Here is a 23,379-nt window from a genome sequence, read left to right on the forward strand (position 1 = left end):
TGGGCTCTTTCCAATATTTGGTTGTTTTGTTTGTTCCTTTTTTTTCCATTACAAACAACATTATTATAAGCATTCTTGAACATAATTGACCAAGAGCTTCTCATCCAGGGTATGCATTTGAAACTGATGGGTCATAAATTCAAATATGCAAGATAATACACAATTGGTTTTTTCAAAGTCGTTGTATAAATTTGTAGCATTTCTGATTGTTCTCACCAATATTCTCACCAATATTCTATTTAATTATTGGGGGCGGGGGACAGAGGGAGTCCACTGTATTAGTTTTCTGGGGCTGACATAAAAAATACCACAGACTGGGTGGCTTAAACAATAGAAATTTATTTTCTCACAGTTCTGGAGGCTAAAAGTCCAAAGTCAAGGTGTCAGCAGATTGGGTTCACTCTGAGGCTTCTCTCAGCTTATAGACAGTTATTTTCTATGTCTTCACCTTGTCCTTCCTCTCCGCACAGACATCCCTGTGTCTCTCTGTGTCCTCATCTTATGAGGTCACCAGTCTAATTGATTAGGGCCCACCCATGTGACCTCATTTAACCTAATTACCTCTTTGAAAGTCCTATTTCCAAATACAGTCACATTCTCAGTTTGTGCGAATTAGGGCTTCAGCTTATGAATGTGGGGGTGACACCATTCCCAAATGCTTGGCCAAGTCATTTGCTCATTTTTCTGTCGTGGTGTTTGTTTTTTAAAAATAAAGTGGTTATTGGGGTGCCTGGCTGGCTCAGTCAGTAGAGCGTGTGACTCTCAACCAACCTCAGGGTTGTGAGTTCAAGACCCATGCTGGGCATGGAGACCACTTAAAAAAAAAAATCTCTCAAGAGTGAAGTGGTTATAAAGAGTTGTTTATATATCCTAGATATTACTACTTTCTGGATTATGGGTATTACAAATATCTTCTCCCTTTTTTCAACTTATTGTTTCATTTTCTTTATGGTGTCTAAATGAACAGAACTAATTTTTAATATGTTGTCCTTATCAAGATTTCCACAAATACAAAATTTTACAATTAATTTTACAATTAGTACTCTTTTTATATTGTTCCCAAAAATCTCTCCTAGAGGTCATGAGGATGTCCTTCTACATTATCTTTTAAAATGTTTATAGATTTGTCTTTTATATTTAAGTCTCTAATCTATCTTGAAATGATTCTTATATATACTATGAGATAAGAGTTAAACTTCTTTTTTTCCTAGGGATAATCTAGGTATATCTAGGGGTAAGCAATTTTCCAAGCACCATTTGTTGAAAAGTTCCTAGTTTCATCACCAATCTGCAACAACAACAATAATAATAGTAATAACAATCCCATCTGCTCGCCTTCTTGCTGGAATTCTCTCCACAGTTAGAACAGCACTTAAATATAAATATAAATATAACAGCACTTAAATATAAATATAACTGTTATTGTATATATGTATGTGTATATATATATAAATAACTGTTATTAGCAATCATACTAGTGTTACACCAAGGAATGCAAGTCTTTGTTCTACTACATTATTAGCTCTCAGAAGGAAGAACTCTACCTTCTCATTTTATCTTTCAGATAATATAGAGAAAAGGCTAGGTAGAAAAACCATGTAAAAGGAAACCATGGAGACTTCCATTTCAAAATGATGACCTGAGTACACCTTGCAGTCTCCCACACCTACAAATGTCTCTTGGATTAAATTCATCTGCATTACTCATATAAAGCAATGGCTCTTATATTCTAGATCTGGAGTGACATAATTTTCAAAGAAGAGTGAAATAAGTAGAAATGTCCATCATAACCCTTGATATGGGTTTGAGGGGGTTCAAAAACATGGTGCCAAGCAATGTTTATTAGAAAAATTTTTTAAGTTTTTATTTAAATTCTAGTTAGTTAATTAACATACAGTGTAATATTAGTTTCAGGGTGTACAATTTAGTGATTCAACACTTCCACACATCACCAGTGCCCATCACAAGAAGTGCACTCCTTAATCCCCATCACCTATTTAAGCCATCCCTCCACACACCACCCTCTGGTAACCATCTGTTTGTTCTGTAGAGTTAAGAGTCTATTTCTTGGGTTTCCTCTTTTTTCCCCCATGATCTTTTATTTTGTTTCTTAAATTCCACATGAGTGAAATCATACGGTATTAGTCTTAGCATAATGCTCTCTAGCTCCATCTAGGTTGTTGCAAATAGTAAGATTTCATTCTTTTTATGGCTGAGTAATATTCCATTGCATTTTATCTTTGCTGAGATAGTCTTTTGTTCTTCTTCCTCAAATAAGCTCTCATCTGCACCATGTGGGTCTCCCACCACCATCAGCATCTCCAGCCACCATCTTGGACAGCCCTTTCCTTCTGTTTCTCATGACACTGTCTGAGAGTTCTCCTTTCTCCTGCATGTCCCCTAAGACGTGAGGTTCCTCTTTCCACCTTCACTGATTTTCTCTTAAGAATAAACCCATGGCTCTTTTCATTCTTTTCTCTCTTTAGAGAGAAGGAAAGGAAAGATATGAACCTGCATGTTAATTTTTATCCCGTCAACCTCAGAGTAAGTATTTATGAGTTTAATAAGAGACATTTAAAATTATCGACTTGTTTTCTACAAAAAACATCTACTTGTACAATATTCCTTTTTACTTTATCCAGAATGAACTTCACTTACTAAGAATCCCAGACTTACACGTTATTTGTCTACTTGATGTTGCTGTCACTGATGGCTCTAGAACAGAGCCCCTTTGAATATGATGGCTTTTGACATTTATAGGACATTTTCTGGAAACAAAAGGGATTTTTCAAATCTTGTCAAAGGTCAGTACAAAGACATTTCATTCCTGCCTCAGTTCACTAATGTTTGGGTTCAAAAGTCCATCATTTGAGAGCTGCCAGGCTCACTGTACCAGGAAAAGCAGACTTTTAACTTCATACCCACAATTTCTATTAGGCAAACAGTAGAAACATAGCACACATGAGAAAAGAACCAACAGCAAAACATAAAGTAAGTATTTGGAAATTACACCGGATATTTCTTCTGATGTCTGCCCGAGTACATGGTACTGCACACATTTCCATACAAATCAGTTCTTGCTAAAAGACTTGAGGTTGTTCCGTAGGCCACTGAAATCAGGGTATAGTTTTTCCCTTCAGTCTGAACTAATCCACTTTTCTTTTCTTCTAGAAATTCCTCGCAAGGGTGCCTGGTTGGCTCAATTGGTTAAATCCGAGTCTTGATTTTGGCTCAGGTCATGATCTCAGGGTGGTGAGATCAGAGCCCCACGTCAGCCTCCATGCTGCGTGTGGAGCCTGCTTAAGATCCTCTCTCTCCCTCTGCCCCTCCCCCACTGCTTGCAATCTCACTCTTTCTCTCTCTCTCTCTATAAATAAATAAATAAATAAAAATTCCTTGCAGATTTAGGGATGTTTCTTATGTGTGACTCTATGCAATAAATTAATAAGCTAGTAAAATACTCCCATCCAAGTACTAACCAGGCCTGACCCTGCTTCGCTTTCTAGTAAAATCCATCACACAGTCATTTATAATTTGTTTTCTTTGTATGATTTTTAAACTACTATAATCGGCTTTGAAAAATTCACCAGGATGATGAAAAGACTTCTCAAAGAAAGTGATTATCTCTGTCCAACCACCATCCTAAAAATGCAATTCCTAAGAAGCCTAAATGGTCCACGCACGTGACACAGAGGAGAAGGATGCATGACCCTGATGTCTCCTCTTCCTTTTGTGACATTTCCTCAGTTAACTTGTTCATTGGTATGACTGAAGAACTGTGTTCATAGAACTTCAACCTTCTTGCTTGTGGTCACTAGAAACTGTTACCTGTTTACTTTCTACTTTGAACCTAGACATAAGATGCTCCAGAGAGAATTCTGGCAGTTTTCGATTCCAAATGAACATGAAGGTAAGACTGAGTTTCTGTATCACTCTCCTCCCAGAAAGTCACTTTTAGTAGAGTTAGCCACAGAAGACACTGGGGCCGTTTCTCTGAGGAAGTTCACTTTTCTTCTTGCCATGCCTGTGCCCCAGGAGACACAGTCTGCTCCTTCATCTGTGGCTGAAAGGTGCAGAGAAGATGAAGCAACTAGAGCCCTTGTACTGGTGTAGTGGGGGTGCTGTAAGCTCCAGCCAGCTGACCATCTCCCGGAAAACGGAGAGAAAATGGCCGCTTTGGTGCGAGGCCGGCTCTCCTGGCTGGAGCTGTTGTTTACCAGACACGTTCCTTTGTGCAGTCTCTCTGGTTGTCACAACAGTGTCTTACTGCTGTGTCAGCCAGGTCAGCTCAATGGGGAGCTACGTGGGTCTGTTTTTAAAATATTTTTAGTTCCCATACTTTTAAAAACATCTAGTTAAGTTGCCTAAATAGCCTGATCTTTCAAGCTTTTCAATCAGTTGCCATGGTAACAGATGTACAAAGACAGGGGACTACAATTTTATATTAAACTATGTTTTCTCCGACTTCCCACAAACTTCATGTCTATATGGTCTGTCTTGGCAGGGTGAGGTAAAGGCGTTAAGTAAAATTTTCAATCTTCATTCCCTCCTTATATGACACTTTTTTTAAATAAAAAAACTCTACATTGCACACAAAAAATTGGCCATAATGTAGTGCTATTCCATATCAGTCTTGGTGTTTAATAAGACCTGAATATATTGAAATAATAATCATAGCAACTGAGAAGGAGGGAGAAAAGCAGTGGGCTCCGTTGCCTGTCCTCCAACTGCACTTCAGATCAAATGAAAACCACACAACTCCATTGACTGGTCATCTTGAAACAAAGAACAAAAGCTTAATCACATATCTAGACAGGGCAATTAAAGTCAAGAGCACAGAAATCTAATTCTCCAAGCACATCCATGCATAATAACCACTTTTGGAAATGTGGTCTATACTGAAAAGCTTCTGTGTCTGTATAGAATCTGTACTTTTTAATTATGAGACATTTCACATAAAGAAGACGTGGGGGGCAGGGGCAAATCCAACAACCATGGGAGGAGGACTTTCCTTCTGCACAGACTCTGAAACCAGTAGGTTTCTAGCACCAGCTTGTAAGAAAGAAAACAGACAGCGCTTTTCCAAGAATTCACGGCAAAACTGCTCTCTGAAAAGGCATGTGGCAAAGGAGAAAGGGCGTGATGGACAGTGGTTTGGAGATCTGGGTTCAAATGCCAGCTCTGCTTCTTACCGGATTGTGATATCAGGCATGTTGCTTACAGTCTCTGAACCTCATCCCCATTGGGATAAAAACAGTACCTGAAATGGATTTCCATTTAATAATTCAATGAGATCCCTGTGGAAAACATCAGCTTAGCAAGGTCTTAGTAAATGTTCCTCCTTTTCTGTTGTCCCCATCTCCATCAGGGATCCCCGAGTCTAAAAGCTAGAAATTCTCTTTCCTAGTGACTTTTGCAACTTGGTTGCCCTGTTTCTTGAGTGGACCACCGGGGTCTCTGCCACCATACCCAAGATAGCCCAAGTGCCAATGCTCGTGTTCCACAATGGAGTCGCACCTGGTCAAGGAACTAGATGACACAACCACAGCTTCCTCAGGTTTTAAGAGAATTGATCCCTTTCAATACTTCCAAACAGATTAGAATGATTTTTGTGTTGGTTCAGATCTTCTGAGAAGCAGATGCCACGACAGATTAAACAAGCAAGAAAAGGATTAGGTGAAATACCTGTGGAAAAAAAATGGGGAGAAACAAGTCTGACCCAGGCAAGGAGAAAGGAAAAGAGGGGAGGCTGGGTGGAAGCTTCCGAGACTGACACACAATCTAAGGAAAGTGCATCTAGAAGGTCTGGGAGTCCTCAAGCCAAAGTCAGCCTTCAGAGGAGTCCCTTATCTCCCAGGATGCGTCTGTGTATCCCTACCATGCTTGGCCTCCTGACAGACTGGAGAGTGGAATTCTCATGACAGCGCAGCTTGCTAATTAGCTTTCACATTTTCTCCAGATGTAGACACAACCTTAAATTAAAATTTAGATGTTTCAAAAAGGAGTATGTGTGTGTATATATATATGGCGCCAATCTCTCAATTAAGAAGAGTTTTACATGAAGCGAGCATTGCAGAGAGCTGCTGAAGACACTGCTTTTGCTCTGCCTGGAGCTGCAGCCACAGCTAGAAGACACTCTTTCACCCACTTTTGAGGACCTTTATACTCCTGTCCTCTCCATACTTCTGCTACACGCAGCCTTCCTCCTCAGCTACCTTGAGAGCTCCCCGTACCCTAAGCCATCCCATCTTCCTGAAAAGCTCAGACCAAAATGGCTTAACTCTGTGGGCACAGGATTCATAAAAAGAGTATTTGTTAACACTCACTGCTGTGACAGATAAATCCCAAAAGCTCAATGACTTCACACAATTGGAATTTATTTTTTGTACGTCCAACAATCCCTACAGATATATAACAGGCGGCCTTCAACACAATCAGTCAGGAACCTCTCACATGACCAACCCCTTGGGACTTGAGGACCTTCTCTTCCAGCCAGTGGACAGAAGAGAATAAAATGTAGGAAATTCTGGGAGACTTTCCTGGGCCAAGCCTGGACATGACATTGATTACTTCCTCACTTATTTGTTGACCAGAACAAATTCCATGGTCACATCTAACTGCAAGGGAGGCTGGGAATTGTGGTCCCACTGTGTGCTCTGGAGCAAGAGTAAGATTTGATTAACACCTAGCCATCTCTGCAAAGAAGGATCCAGTACTGGGACCTGGGGGCTGGGGTCTCGGGCTAACTGAATTACTCTCTGTGCAATGAGAGCTGCAAAGGTTTTTGAGGTTGGCTTCGGAGCCGACCCAAAGGACTAAGCTACTTGAAGGTTCAGCTTCGAACACTCAGTAAATGTTTTCAGGGGGAAATTTCTATGAGCAACTGTATTTTGAGTTATAAACAACCTATTTATAAGCAGACTTTAGTAAGAAAGTCCATCTGTAAATTACACGTGTGAGTGAAAGTGCGTATGTTAAATGTGAATCTGTATATCAAGTAATAGACAATTGGTTCCCAATCTCTAACAAACTTAAATTCTTATCATTGGCATGATTAGATCCAAAGTATGTTAGGAAGGGACATTCATGAGCATTTCAGTATTTCCTCGGTGCAATATACTGTCTGTTGAAAACACTATTAAATTGATCTTTACTTCCGTGGTCTTTGTGATAGATCGACTAAAAATACCATCTTCCACTAACCTCCAATGAAGCAATCTGTCTTATAAGAATAAAATTTTAGGACCCCATTTATTGCATTATGGTGAAATTTCATTTGATATTCTCACACTTATGCAAATATGCCATTTTGAACATATGCTTAGAGAGAACGTGAAGACTGCTGGCAATCCAGCCACTTAGCTCAGACAATTAACAATAGTATCTTTTTTTCAAGCTACATCAGAACTTCCCCTTCCTTTGAAGATGACAAGTAGCTCTTCATAATCCCCTAACAACATAATCCTGCATGCATCGTCCATTTTAGAGGACAGACAATATCACGGGCTTACAAATTCAAGTCTGGAAATTTTAGGTCTGCGAAGAAGTGAAACAATACATTCCTGATTAAAGAAATATGCAAAGACTGCCTTCCAGATGCACTTTGCATTTGTAAAACATTTCCATAACACTTATAGACATGTGGACATAAATGATACCGTATTTGCCATGTCTGCACTTATGTTCATGAAATTAGATTAGAGATAGCAGATTGTGATAAGAAGAGACTTGAATTCTTGATTCAGCTCTGCCTTTACTAGCTGTGTGACCCTGAACAAGCCACCTGACTTCTCCGGGCTTTGGTTCCCTCGTTTGTAAAACAGGGATTTGGATTAAATGACTTTTCCACATCCAGGGGTACCTGGGTGGTTCAGTGGGTTAAGTGTCTGCCTTCAGCTCAGGTCATGATCCTGGGGTCCTGGGATTGAGCCCCGCATCAGGCTCCCTGCTCAGAAGCAGGCTCCTTCTCCCTCTCCCTCCCTTTCTCTCTGTCAAATAAATGAATGAATAAATCTTTAAAGTTAATTAATTAATAATAAATAAATAAATAAATAAATAAATAAATGGCTTTGCCACATCCAGTATTCTATATGATATCTTTAACCTTTTTGGTTAGAAATAGAAAACTGGTTATGCGGCGCCTGGGTAGCGCAGTCGTTAAAGCGTCTGCCTTCAGCTCAGGGAGTGACCCTGGCGTTTCAGGATCGAGTCCCACATCGGGCTCCTCTGCTGGGAGCCTGCTTCTTCCTCTCCCACGCCCCTGCTGTGTTCCCTCTCTCGCTGGCTGTCTCCTCTCTGTCAAATAAATAAATAAAATCTTAAAAAAAAAACAAAAGAAAACTGGTTATAAAACTATTCACCCTTTTTTTATCTTAGGATTCTCTTAAGGATCAAAAGAAAAAGTATATGGAAACGAGCTTTGGAAATTGCAAGGTGCTATGCAAACGTAAGATCTTTAAAGAAAAATAGTCACATTCATACTGCCCAAATCTTTTGCATGTTTGCTTAGTCTGGACCCCAACGTACATACAGTGGAGTTTAAGACTCCACTGTGCTGATCCATCTACCCACCATCTAGAAAGCGGAGAGTTATTTCCATTTTTGACAAGCTGTGGAAGATGCCCTACAGTCCAGACAAAGAAACATTGTTTACAGCCAGAAACCGAAGCATCCTCCTAACACCACAACACACAACAGGGTGCTGCTGTAGGCTGCCTTCTTTAGCAACTCAAACTGGAATGTCCCCTAAAAGCCACACACACAACGTGTCTACCAGACTAAAATACAGGAAAGCAAACTCCTTAGGTAAAGGTCAAGCGTTACTGCCATTAATAAGGGCATTATTTACTATGAGACAGCCGGGCCTGCAAAATCTGGCATGGAAGGCATGGAAATCCAACAGACCCAACTTGATGTGAAGAATATGAGGGGTGTCTGTGCACACTGTCGGCATGATGGCTACGTACTATCAAAGGTGTTGTCGGGTCCTTGATCCCATTACTCACTAAAGCCCATCAGTGGAGAATGTCTTAAAAATCAGTGCATTCACACCTTTTGTTTCTCGCCTCCCCCTGGTCCAGGCAGTGTCCTAAGCAAGAACGTGGTAATCTTGGACGCCTGGGTGGCTCAATTGATTAAATGTTGGCCTTCGGCTCACGTCATGAGCCTGGGGTCCTGGGATCAAGTCCCACATCTGCGTCTCCCTCTGCCTCTGCCTCTCTCTCTCTGTCTCCCCTGAATAAATAAATAAAATCTTAAAAAAAAAAAAAAAAAGAAGAACGTTGTAACAGAAGAGCCAGCCTCTGGAGCTGCCACTGACAGGTTTGAGTCCTGGTTGTGTCACTTGCCTGCTCTGTGGAATTAGGCAAAGTGCTTAAATTCTTTGTGCCTCAGCCTCCCCCTGTATGAAGGAAACTGCCCCTCAATTTCCAACTGTAATAGAACAATGACATATAATAAGGTCTGTATATATTATATACAGATATATACATAAAACACTCAGTACCATGCCTGGCATGGAGTAAGAATACGGTTACTATCAGCCAGGATTATCAAGACTCGCTGGGAGATTAAGTCTTTCTATACATTCCGACCCTATCTTCTAATTCTACCTCCCCTAAATATTTTATAACTGCTAGTTATGACCTATTAGTATATCATAGGGTCAATTTAGTGGGATACAATCAGCAATTATTTAGAGAAAAATGGAATGCAATGCAATGCAATGCAAAGGGACTGAACATAAAAGAATAAAATAGGCTAAAATAGAATAAGAAATAGATCACATGTAATGAGATTAATCTTGTTATGTGCAATTGAGGGGAGGAGGGCCAGGGGTGTGTGTATGTGTGTGTGTGTGTGTGTGTGTGTTACTGAGATAGGATGAAAAATATATTTTCTAATGTGGGATGCTATCAAAAATGTTTCAAAACTACAACGCTAAGCTTTTCCATTGTGCCTTCTGGAATCAATGGTCCATGGTGAACAAAATTCCCTATATTCTCAGACTCTTTTCTGAATGGTCCTCTTGACCTCTTACTGTAACTCAGTGGTTTTCAAACTTTAAGTGCATCAGGGTCTCCTAGAAAACTCTGTAGCAGACAGCCACTAAAAGAGTCCCTAACAATCCCTCACTCCTAGTATTCACACACTGTGTAATACCTTCCAGTGTGAGCTGAAATCACAACTCACTTCTTAGGAATAGAACACAGAAGTCATTGTTTATCACTTCTAAGACTACACCAGCCTCAAGATGACTGCAGACCAGCCAACAGCTTGACTATAGCCCGATGACAGACCTTGAAACAGAGGCACCCAGCTAATGTTCCCAGATTCTAGACCCTCGAACACTGTAAGATGATGTCCGTTGTTTTCAGTTGCCAAGTTTGGGCATAATTTGTTACACAGCAGCACATAACCAATACAGGCTTGTTAAAACGCATATTGCTGAGCCCGACCCCAGAGGTCCTGATTCAGTATGTCAGGGGTGGGGCCCAGGATTTGGAATTCTGTCGAGTTCCCAACTGATGATGCTGATCTGGAAGAACATATTGAGAAGACTGTTCTATCTGAACCCAGGTTCTCACTGAGGGCTCCACTTCGCTTATAGCCCTCTCGAGTGAGAACTGTTTCATTTTGCTCCCTCTCTCTCTCTCTCTCTCTCTCTCACAGCCCATCATCCACAGGGCATTCCCTTCCATATCTCATCAGCCCTCCCCCGCCCACTCTCCAGAGCTCGGAAAGTGATTCCATCTCTTCTCTATCTGGAAGGAAGCTGCCAGATAATCTTTTCCAGGATCCAATCTACTCTCTAATGATAAAGCTTTGATCAATTCGCCAACCCTATTGCTAGGAAAGCCTCTTGGAATGCAAAAGGCTCTCTTCTCTCTCAGATACCTGACTCACAATTGAAAGCTGGCCTCCAACGCCATTGTTTCTGAAATGCCATGTTAAAATTTAGCTTAGCCCCAAGGGATAGAGGGGGTAGAAAAGCAAGAACTCTCAAAAATGCAAAATAAATCATATAACATTTCAAAATGTTATCCCATGTGGTTAATTGCATTACCGGCTACCTGTATATCTCTCCCTGGATCCGTGCCCCTTTGCCACGTAACGTGTAGTAGCTCCCACTCAAAGCCAGGCCCAGCCACGTGACTTGCTTTGGCCAATGGGATGCTAGCAAATGCAAACACAAGCATAGGCTCGAAGGCATTGCACTATTGAACTTGCTCACTCTTGCCCGGCGTCATTACCCGAACATGTGTCCTGGCTAGCCTGCTGGAGGCTGAACGACACATAACGCAGAGCCAGGTCGCCCCAGCCCTCCAGGTCAATGCAATTCTAGATCAGCCAACAGCCAACCAAACCCTGAGCCAAAATCAGCAGAGCTGCCTAAAAGACAGACTGACTCAAAGCTGAGCACAGGTGTGTGAGGGAGCCGCGCTGAGATCAACCCGGTGCAGACCATATCAGCTGAAGCCCTCAAACACCTGAGCAACATAGTCACTACTGTCATTTTCTGTTACAAATTTGATAATATGATAAGAGAAAGCACTTCGCTCTAAATGTAGATCACTGATGAGATCCCATATATTTACCAGAATTTTATTTATAAAATTTGGTAGAATTCACTGTTTATTAGAATTATAAAATATACACATATAGACCAAATCATCATGTAACCATTGTATACTATCACTTAAAGTATCCATCACTTCATTCATGGGGAGTGGGGAGGGTAGACAGGAAGGTATTTGCTCCGAGAGAGGGGATTTCTGCTGAATGATTGGTGGATATGAATCTCTGCACACGATGGGCTCGGAGACTGCTCCCCATCTCTGAATACAATTAGAAGAAGGTACTGACCGAATCTCAGGTCAAACAGCTGGGATCATCATGGAGGGCCTCTCTCTCTCTCTCTCTCTCCCTCTTTCTCCCTCCCTGTCTCTTCAAAGACACTGGCTTGTCCTGGCTGAAAAGCAAGCCTGCTCTGCCCTGGTTTCCTTCGAAGGAGTGACTGTGGGCCCTCCACGACCAGGGGCGGACACCAGGCTGAGAAAGCACCTTTCAGCACAGGTGCTCTTCTTGTCTGCAACCAGGGGACCACGCACCTGCAGACCTCCGATGGTGGCAGATACATTTTATTTCCCTTGGGCTGCTTGCCTCTCAATAAATAGCATCCATTTGAAGAGCTCAGATGCCAAAAAGGCTTAGACAGGACTAAGATATTTTGAAACTGAAAGCATTAGCAAGATCATGGTGCCCACTGCTATATGCAATTCAAAATAATGTGTTTTTTAAAGCTGCAAAACTTCGGGTATGCTGTGGTCCAGCTGTTCTGACTACAAACTTTCTGACATACTACAGAAAGCCAAACTTCTCTATTTTGATGGATTTTTGTTTATTTGCTATTTGTTTATTTGGGGGGGAGAGAAGTTCTTGTTTTTTTGTCCATTTTGCTGGTTTTTTAAAGCACATATTGAACCCTTCTGGTCGGTAAATATATCTGTCTGCAGATTAGAAAAGACTGCAGGAAAGCTACAGTTTTTTCTACCCAGGACTGGCCGATTGACCTGATGAGAGGCTTCCATTTTAAAATGGAAACAATGCAACAGCAAACTTTCATTGATAGATACAAGACAGGTAAAGTTTCATTCAACGCACTTTGGAAAACAACTTATTTCTGAATGTGATTGCATTTACAGAATAAAACTCTCATTGAGAATAGAAGTTCGGCCCATAAATGCTTATTTTCAATACTATTTCTACTTCATAACCTGCTAACCACCCTCCTGATTTTTTTTAGCCTGCTTTTACATCTTAATGAGATGTAATGTTCAGAAAAGCCTAAAATGCTAGCATTCAGAGAGGAGTTGATGTATAAAGTACAGTTTTTCTCCTCGTAAATGGGACCAGCCCTTCTGAATCCCAGACTTAGCCCCTACACAACTTAGGACTTGCTGGGTTAAGAAAGGGGTTTATTCTCCAAAGCTCTGTAAACGTAATGCATGTGACAGTTATTCATAGAATGGCTAAGTAATTCTATCACCCAGAGAGCAAACTTCTAGAAGGCAAACTGCATGCACATTGCAACCTGCGGTTGTGTCCTGATCAGACTTTTAAAGGTAAAATTCTCACTGTTCTTAACTCAGACCCCTCACTCTCGTGACAAAGAGGCAATCTCCTCGTTCTTGGTGTTTAACAGAAGGCAACGACTTTGGAATTCTCCCCCATTTCAAGAGCCCACAGAACTGCTCCTGTCTTTTACAAGCATCCAGAGGCCTGGCTGTAAAAACAAACCCTATGGGGGGAAAAAAAAAAAAAAAAAAAAAAACGGGTGGATGAATTCAGCCAAAGTGCAAATTACCTCGAGACTCCCCTTTTCTGTAGAACTAACAAGTGAATCTTATAGAGCAGACAAAAAAACCCCACTGAAGTGAGCCTTTGAGAGACACTGGTGCTGGTGAGGACAGCATTTTCATGGTAATTTGTTAATGTTCTTGCAGAGCTGGGGTAATTTACTGCAGTAAAATCCAGCTAATAGTCGTAGAGATCTGGGGCCTTCTTCAGGGAGATCGCACCCCACAGGCTGTCTGGTGCCTGCAGGCTCCCATAGCCACTCACAGCTCCCCTCCTAAACTTTGTTCCCCTGGACCTGTAGGACCCCCCTGCCCTGCCCGCTTCCCCCACCTTACAGCCTCAGAGCCAGCGCCTGGGGAGAGAAGCCCAGCTGGGGTGAGAGGGAGCCAGGAGTTTGGGGAGGGGTCAGGCAGAAGGCTTGGTGTTCTGGACACTCAAACTCTGAGAGGTCTTACCCTGACAGCTCTCTTTTGGGGCAGGCTGTCAAGAACACGACAAAAAAGAAAAAAGATATGTAACAGACATCTATCGATACTATTCATTTTCTTTTCTGATTATGAAGGTACACACTCATTATAGATTTTCAAAAACCTGGAAGACCCAAAAGGGGACAAAATCACCAATAATTCTATCTAGACATCTTGATTCAGTTCCTTCCAGTATTTTTTTTTTAAGATTTTATTTATTTATTTGAGAGAGAAAGCATGTGTGCAGGAAAGAGAGAGGGCACACAAGCAGGGGGAATGGAGAGGGAGAGGGAGAAGACGCCCTGCTGAGCAGGGAGCCTGGTTCGGGGGTTCCATCCCAGGACCCCAGGATCATGACCTGAACCAAAAGCAGACACTTAACCGACTGAGCCACCCAGGTGTCCCCTTCCAGTCTTTTTCTATACAGAATTTAATTATTGTATGCAACTTTATTGTGAATGAATCCTTTTTTGTTCTGAAAATAGGATTCTTATAGCCACCTAATATCATTGTAAACTCTGTAAGTCATAGAATGATCCTGTTAGTGGATCAGAGCGGTGGCTCTCATTATTGCATAACTACAAATAACATTGTAGGGACCGTCCTTGTACAGAAATCTTGGTCTCACACTCTATTTTATCAAGATGCATTCTCAGAAGGGATGAATGGTATCGACAGATACGGACATGTCAACATACCTGGTACAAAAAATCAAGTCAAATTGCTTTCCAGAAAAGCTGCAGCCATTAGACAGAACAGGAGTCCCATATTAATGCCCTTCAGCCACATTCAGTTTTTAATCTGTGCTCATTTGACAGGCAAAATTACAGTTGGAAAGTCACTTTTTCAGTTTATGGATACAAAATGCATTATGTATAGCTTGGTTTGCTCATTAAATTAACATATCTGGCGCATTTGGGAAGGCATAAAACCAGTCACTGAGAACTGAAAGTGACCTCACAGAGCGTATGATCCGTCAGGTAAAGTGGTTTGCCCAGGGTCACACAAACATTTGGTGATGAACTTGGAACTAAAACCAAGAATTGTTCTAATTCCCATCCCATTGCTGTTAAGTAGAGATTTTTAGTAAAAATAAAGCCTACTTTAAAATGCAGAAAGAACAGAGAGATGGGGGGGAGTTTTAATGGTCCTTAGACAAACTTTGTCCCCCTCCGTTGTCCACGTCCTTACAGCAGTGCACGAGGCAGGCACTCCCGCTCCCAGCAGTTCATCACCACCCTCCACCTCTCCGAGAGGGTGCTTTTGGAGGGGAGGGGTCACAAAATGCGGATTTGTTTCTGAATTAACCAGAGCCAGTTGTCAGGGGGAAGTTCAGCCCATCCTGAAAATATCTCAAGTGACAACCTAAAATCAAATATAAATGACTCCTTCTTGCCTCTCTGTCTTTCCTCCCAAGTTGTCTCTGTGGCCCTTTTATGGCAAGAACATGAAAGTCATGGGCCCGACTGAAGACTCCTGGTGATACCACCCTTCCCATCTAAAATCACTTTAATTTCTGCATTCAGATGCCTCTCCAACTGACCCTGCCATGGCGTTAGAACAGAGTCACAAATTCTTCCCGATGCCAGGAGATCTATGTCCCCTCCCCTTGAATCTGGGCAAGCTCGTGACTGCTTTGACAAATCGAGCATAGGAGAAGTGATATTACATGATGCACTGGGCTAAGTGACAGAAAGCAATACAGCCTCCTCCCTACCTGCTAGGAACACTTGTGCTGGGAGCCATGAGCCACCATATAAGAAGTCTGACCACGCTGAGGCCACCACACAATGAAGAAATTCGCATCACATGGGGAAGCCACAGGGAGATGTGCTGACTAACAGTTCTAGCCTTCAAGTCATTCAGCTCAGATGCCAGACAGGGGAGTGAAGAAGTGTCCAGTACCCAGCCATTTGAGTCAGCCGTGACTTTCATGTCTTCCCAGCTAATGTCCCAGGCATCATGGAACCAAAGCAAGCCATCCCCCTATGCTTTGGCTGAATTCCTGGCTCTCACAATTAATGAACATAACAGAATGACTGTTGCTTTATGGCATGATGTTTGAGGCATTGGTTGTGTAACAGTAAGTAGCTGAAATACCCCCCTCTTATTGCATTACTGCTATGATCGAAGGTTTGCGCCTGCTCCCCCACACCCCAAATTCATATGTTGAAATCCTAATGCCTAGCACAATGGTCTTAGGAGGTGGGACCCTTGAGAGGTGGTTAAGTCATGAGGGCGTTATGGATGGAATTAGGGCCCTTATAAAAGAGGCCCCAGAGAGGTCCCCTCACACCACATGAGGACACAGCAAGAAATCAGCAGTCCATAACCTGGAAGAGGGCCCTCACCGGAACCTGACCATGAGGGCACTATGATCTTGGACTTCAACCTCCAGAACTATGAGATATAAATTTTGGTTGCTTATAATCCACCAGTGTGTGGTATTTTCTTATAACCATCCTAATGAACTAAGACAACACTTCTCCATCTTTCCTTTCCCTTACACAGCCCGTGAGCTACCGTTTCCCCTGCCTTTCTTTCAAAAATCTCTGAGGACTGGATTGGGGGCATTCCTAAAAATATTTACCATGAATATTGTTGATGGTTGCATTGAAAAGGAGACTTGGAATCATGTAGAACACAAGGGGACCTAGAAATGGACTTTCCAGATGACATGAAAATGTCAAATGTTTTCTCTGCTCTTTTTTTTTTGTCATCCATTTCCCAGTTCCTGATGCCTATCCACATCTTGAATGTAGGGAATTTCCAGAAACTTCCCATACTCAATCAAGTAAACAATTAACAGGAGTCAATTTCATTAAAAAAAAAAAAAGCTACTATTCAGGTAAGTGATATGCTAAACACTTTCCCCATATTATCTTAGCATCTTGATTGCATGAGTTAAGTCTTCTTAACCCATTTTACTGAAGAGGAAACTGTGGCTTAGTGAGGCAAAGTAACACAGCTCCAAAATGGTAGAGTCAAGATTTGAACCAGGAGTATAGGACCCCAGACCCAGGTGTTTACCACTATCAGTAGTTTTCACGTCTTTTGGTCACATCCCATGGTTAGAAATGTATCATGACCAGTGAACACTGCCACACATAGATTACCACAATAAAAGTGTCAGGAAACAATGAATACCTTATCATGTACACAGCACATTGACCTCTATTCTTTTGTTTATTTTCTATTGTTAAAATGTAGGTAGTAACCCATCAAATCAATTGCATAACCTGCTACTAATTGTTCACAACATGGACACTACAAAATCATTGCACCTTCTCTAATTGGACTTAAAATCTGGGAAGTCATTACCCCAAAACATTTTCTTCTTTAAACTGAAGGTCGCTACCTATAGGTTAAAAACCAAAGTTTTCATTCAATTTTTTTTCAGTTAGAAACAAGCCTTAAAAGTTCTATCCATCAGGGAAATATAAATCAAAACTACAATGAGATACCATCTCACACCAGTCAGAATGGTTAAAATTAGCAAGTCAGGAAACAACAAATGTTGGCAAGGATGCAGAGAAAAGGGGAACCTCTTACACTGTTAATGGGAATGCAAACTGGTGCAGCCACTCTGGAAGACAGTAAGGAGGTTCCTCAAAAGTTAAAAACAGAGCTACCCTACGACCCAGCAATTGCACTACTAGGTATTTATCCAAAGGATACAAACATAGTTTTTCAAAGGGCTGCATGCACCCCAATGTTTCTAGCAGCAATGTCTACAATAGCCAAAATATGGAAAGAGCCCAGCTGTCTATCGACAGATAAATGAATAAAGAAGATGTGGGGGGGGGGGGGGGCGGGCACGCACACGTGCATGTGTATAATGGGATATTACTCAGCCATCAAAAAGAATGAAGTCTTGCCATTTGCAATGACATGGATGGAACTAGAGGGTATTATGCAAGCAAAATAGTCAGAGAAATACCATATGATTTCACTCAATGTGGAATTTAAGAAACAAAACAGATGGACATAGGGAAGGGAAGGGAAAATAGAATAAGATGAAAATTGAGAGGGAGGCAAACCGTAAGAGATGCTGAACTCTAGGGAAAAAACTGAGGTTTGCTGGAGGGGAGGTGGGTGGGTGGATGCCCATTAAGGAGGGCACTTGATGTAATGAGCCCTGGGTGTTATATGTAACTGATGAGTCACTAAATTCTACCTCTGAAAATAATTTTTTAAAAAAGTTCTATCTACCTCTCTCCTTTGTAATGGGAGACTCTTCAATAAAAAGCCCTATTGGGTAAATTTAACAAACAATAAAATTGATGCTTCAGTTCACACTAGATCTAGTTGCTGGGCAGGAATAAGATGTAGGACAGATGGCCATCTTGGGTTTGCCTTTTTCTCCTCTTTCCAGAAGGGCACTGGCTATAGCTCCCAGTAGGCTCGAGGGCACAGAACACAGCTGGTCCCTCCTCGCTCCAGCTGTTCAGACCATCAGTGACTTAAGAGTCATGACATGACCTCGCATGAGAAAATACACTGGACCAATGTCAGAAGCTAGAATGAGGATGACGGGAAGGTAACCCCAAGAAGTGGGAGAAGATGCTGAAAGGTCATGACACAGCACTGGGGCTGGAGGGGCCTTGGTGACCACAGACAAAGCACAATGGTGAAAAAAACCAAAGATGTCACTGAAGGGAGAAGAGAATGGAGGACTCATTAGGGGAGGCAGAGGCCCTGTGTCCACCACACAGAGTCAAAGAGAAGCTGGTCCCTCACGTGGCAGTCAGTCCTGCTAGTTCTTTGGGAACTGGCTTTCCAATTCCAGTGACATGTACACTCAAAATAAAGACCTATCTTTCTTTCTGAAAATTCAAAAGGCTTTTACTTCTTTATGATCCAAAGATCCTTACTAAAAATGGATGCCAAAAATATTCTTACAGTGAGAATTGAGTGTGGGACAGCCATAGAGTCACAGAAAACAAACAGGACCTCCTAGAGGACTAGTCCCATGTTTTGCCTTTGGAAATATTAATGATATTAATGGCAATGCCTTTTATTTAAATGATACAGGACTTTATAATCCACCAAAAAACTGGTGACACATAATCGTCTGTAAAGTGGGGATAATATTACCTTCTTCCTATTTTTGTTGTGGAGATGAAATGAGTGAAACATGTGAAAAATCCTTGGACTAGTACTTCCCACATAGTAGTGCTCAACAGATAGGACTTGACTCTTGATCATACTGGAACACGGGTAGACATTATAGAGTCCTCTGATAGGTAAAGAAATGGGACACGTGGAGAGACCCAGGGCCATGCTAAAGGTTACACAGCTGATAAGTGGTAATTAAGGTCTTTGGACTTTGCGTCATCCATCTTTCATTCCACGGGTTTTCATAGAGTCCCAGGATCAGGGTCAGGCCCACACTCTACACAGTGAATGTGATGGATGTGATTTCTACATCCACATTCAAGTGCTCTTTCCCCATGGCTTATCACGTGTCTACAATCCAGGCATCAGCTAGATAGTTGCTCTTTGTTTTATGCCCTGCAAAGGAGTTTAAATTAAGCTACAGTACAGAGGCACACAATTATGCATGTGTCTTCCAGTATCTTGAGAAATTAGTGTTGGTGCCCCCTCTGTGCCTGTCCACAGCCTCCTGGGGTCACTCTACCACAGCACTGGGTGTGCTGTTTTGTAACTGTCTGGATAATGATCTGTCCCCCATGCCTCAACCCAAGACTGTCAGCTCCCTAAGAACAAGAACTATCCTTGGAGCACAGAGTTGGTTGATTTTTTTTTTTTAAGATTTTATTTATTTGACACAGAGAAAGAGAGAGAGAGAGGACAAGCAGGGGGCGCAGCAGGCAGAGGGAGAAGGAGAAGCAGACCCCCCCCGCTGAGCAAGGAGCCCAATGTGGGGCTCAATCCCAGGACCCCGAGATCAGGACCTGAGCCAAAGGCAGCTGCTTAACCAACTGAGCCACCCAGGCGCCCAAGTCGGTTGATTTTAACTGAATAAAAGGGTGCTTCTCATATCAATGCAGCTGGCTTGGTTTTTCTTCATGCTCAGATTGGTCCTAGTTTTTAGTGTCATGAAAAGTTTTTATTCCTCGGAGTGTTTTGAGTTTGTGTTTTTCCCCCATGGTGGGTTTTCTGCTGAAGAGGTACATAAAGCTCAATGGAATCTGAAGTAAACAGCCAGGAATTGAAATGGCTTCCACCAACCACCAGTAACACTTCCATACAATTCCCAAGCCCTGAGCTCTAGGGAGATGGAAGGCAGAAGAGAAAAGTAAGCAAAAGGGTAGAGAAGAGAGAAAAGGAAGTGAAGGTGAGAAAGATGGTGGAATACAGTTCACAGCCATCCGGGCATGACAAAGCAAAATTAATTAAAAGTACCAAAAGGAGGAATTGTAAAGTGCCATCGGTCCACACCTCTTTCCCACCAAATCCAGAAGAAGAAGGTCTGGCTGATTAGATAGATAGATGATAGATGATAGATAGATAGATAGATAGGTAGATAGATAGAGAGATGATAGATAGAATATAGATATAATGTATAAAGCAATAATAATTATTACATGTTATCTGTTTACAAAATATATTACGTATTATATGTATTACAGAGAGAAACAGACACAGAGAAAGATCAAGAAATATTAATCAAAAATCAGTGTGGAATCCTTTGCAATCTTAGAAGTAAACCCTATTCTAAAAACTCCTATAACACAGCAAATGTAAAATCAGTCATGTTCAAAAAAATCTATCAACCAGAAACATAGTTCTCATTTTTAAATAAAGCCACTACACTACTTTTGGTTGATTCAGTTTTGCCCAAAGTAGATTTTTCTTCACCGTTAACACATTTCATTCATATTAATTCCAAAGAGAGCAATTTTGAGATCAAAATAGCTTTCCAGCAAAGCTAGAGTCCACAAAGTCAACAGTGCTAAATGTTAATGGATTCCGCCCTCATCAACCGGGGGTATGGGAAGACGGCTGGATCGTTTTGAAACTTCATAAAAACTTCATAGACATCGAATATTGGGAGTTAACTGTGAAGAGGTGAAGGTTTAGAGACCCTCTAGATAAACTTTCCAAAGTTAGACTTCTCTCCTGGTTTACCTAAGACAAAGGATTCTCTGGGGGAATACAGTAAATTTGAACTTTTGTGTGGCCTTTTTATTTGTATGTGTGTGTTTTAAGCAAGCACCCCAGAATGGCAAATGCTTCCTCCTCGGTGGAACCATGTAGATTCAGAAAAAGCCATCTTCCACTGAGAAGACAATTGTTTTCTATAGAGACAAGAAACAAACGCCCATGACCCGGGTCACCTCCTCCCAGCAGGCTTTTGCTGCGGCTTCCTCTGAGCAAACACAACAAAGTCCGGAGCAGTCAATCCTGCCGCCCCTCACTGGGCCCCTGCAGTTGTGCTCTGCTATTTACCCTTCCTATTAATCTGTCAATGTTCTAGTCAAACATGCAAAACAATATGGTGGGTGCATAGTTTGATTGGCCATTGCTAAGTAACTTGGGCTAAAGATGAAGAAATGGAACTTCCACCCAACAAAATGTGAGGCCTAATTTGATTGTAAGAAAATGTTCAACAATACCAGTGCATGGCAATATTTCAGGGTGGCTGTGATTTAACTCCCCCTCACCAGAAAAGAGGGATCCCAGTAAATGACATTCAGCTCTAGAATCTAAAAATTCAGGTCATGTTGCTGCCCCTATCACTGTGGGACAGGACTGTCTGGGAGTTTAGTAGAAGAAGGTATTTGTTAATGAAGAGACTATTAAGGGATTTGGTCTGGTACACTGGTGAGCCCCTGGCTAACAACTGAAACATTCTTTGAACTGAAAAATGAGAGTCCTTGTTTCAACACTCCCTGAAAACCGTATATGCTACAATGTATAGCTCAGTAGTTGCAAAGCGTAATCCAAGTTATCAAGCATTATGAGACATAGAGGTAATGAGTAGCTCATGTCTTCACTCACTTCCTCTTCTGCTAGCCCAGATGAAGCCTCAGAATCCTTCTCAACACTAAGGTCTAAGTAGTCACTCCCATCCCACTGGAATTAGTACAAAATATGGAGCCTATCTGTCATTCTAGCTAGTCCCTGAGCCTCAAGTGAACAAACGTATCAGAATATAAGATGTGTAAATGATTTTTTAAAAAATTGTTCCCTACTAGTACTATAGAGCATGCATTTTTCCTGCCGTGTATTTTCAGAAACCGGGTAGAATGGCAAGAGTAGTTCGATTTATGAATCTGGGGTACCAAGACATAGAACAGCAAAGGGAAAGAAAAGATGGATATTGCAGTTAGGCTGACTTAGGGTCAAATTCCCTCATATGCTTGCTATTTACCAGCTACTTGAGCTCTGGCCAGTATTTAACTGTTCTGAGATATGTTTGTTCATCTATAAAACAGAGAAAAATGTATAATGTGTAAGTGAGGACTTCTCAACTTCCATCTCTGTTCCATCTTCTCTGATGATTTACTTCTCCACAGACCACAGGCAGCTGTGGGCTCATATCCTTGGCAGTTTTTGGCCCAAGAGAAAAAGGAAACCTCTCTTCCCAGCCTGAGCTCAAAAACTGATGGGAAGAATTCTGATCGGCTTGACTGAGGTTATCTGTCAACCTCTGGACTCCCACTCTGATTGGTCCAGACAAGGTCATACACCCATCCATAGCCGGGGTACTATGGTTGGGCTACCCCTAGAACCACTCACTCACTGGGAGTGGGTAAGAGTAGTTTCCCAAAAGAGGTGTTGAGTGGGGGGGGGGAATACTTTTCCGGGGTAGACAAAACAGTAAATGCATGATCTGTGATGTCACAGAGTGAGAAGATTAAAATAATCCACGTAAAGGATTTAGTACCTGGGCACTTAGAAAGCATTTCCATAGATGGCAACAAAGATGATGGTAATTATTACTGTCTCATTATTATCAATCCCTAGTCTCCAAATTTATAAGCAATAATAGGCGCATTCACAGAAACATAACATCGATGAACATGGAGTTCATCACTCACTGATGTTAGTGGTCTGGTTACTTAGACTATGTACTCAAAGAGTGGTCTCAGTGAAATAACTAAGTGGAATGGTCATACTTTTTGTACTTCAATTTGAATTCAACTATTAATTTGAATTATAGAGATTTCACTTCGGTCCAGCTCACTGAAGCAAAGGATGAAAGTAAGAAATTGATTCACTCATGCATTTACTTGAGCTTTTACGTGCCAGGCACTAGGTTAGACACTGGGTGGTAATGGGAGCCAAAGGGATCAAGTCAGTTATATAGAAGGAGCTTACTTTCCAGAAGGGAAGCTGGAGAGTAGTGAGAGGCATTATGGAGAACAATGAAACATAATTAAGAGGTTGAAAAGCACAGAATGGACTTTAAGTAGAGGCAGGCCCTCTGAAGAAGGGACATCCGGGCAGAGACATGAACAAATTAAAGAGAACATCCTTGAAGGGAACAGCATTCTACACCAAGGGAACAGTGAGTACGAAGTCTGGAGTGTAACAGTGTGGCCAGAGCGGAGTGAGCAGGTGAAGGAGATAGGAAGCAATG

General features: G+C 41.7%; 1 protein-coding gene across 1 annotated transcript in view; it reads right to left on the reverse strand.

Annotated features, from left to right (window-relative positions):
- C15H12orf42 (chromosome 15 C12orf42 homolog) overlaps positions 1-23,379 on the reverse strand; it is a 148,939-nt gene that overhangs the window by 116,836 nt on the left and 8,724 nt on the right. The window lies entirely within an intron of this gene.

This window comes from Ailuropoda melanoleuca, chromosome 15, assembly GCF_002007445.2.
Source record: "Ailuropoda melanoleuca isolate Jingjing chromosome 15, ASM200744v2, whole genome shotgun sequence".
NCBI lineage: Eukaryota > Metazoa > Chordata > Mammalia > Carnivora > Ursidae > Ailuropoda > Ailuropoda melanoleuca.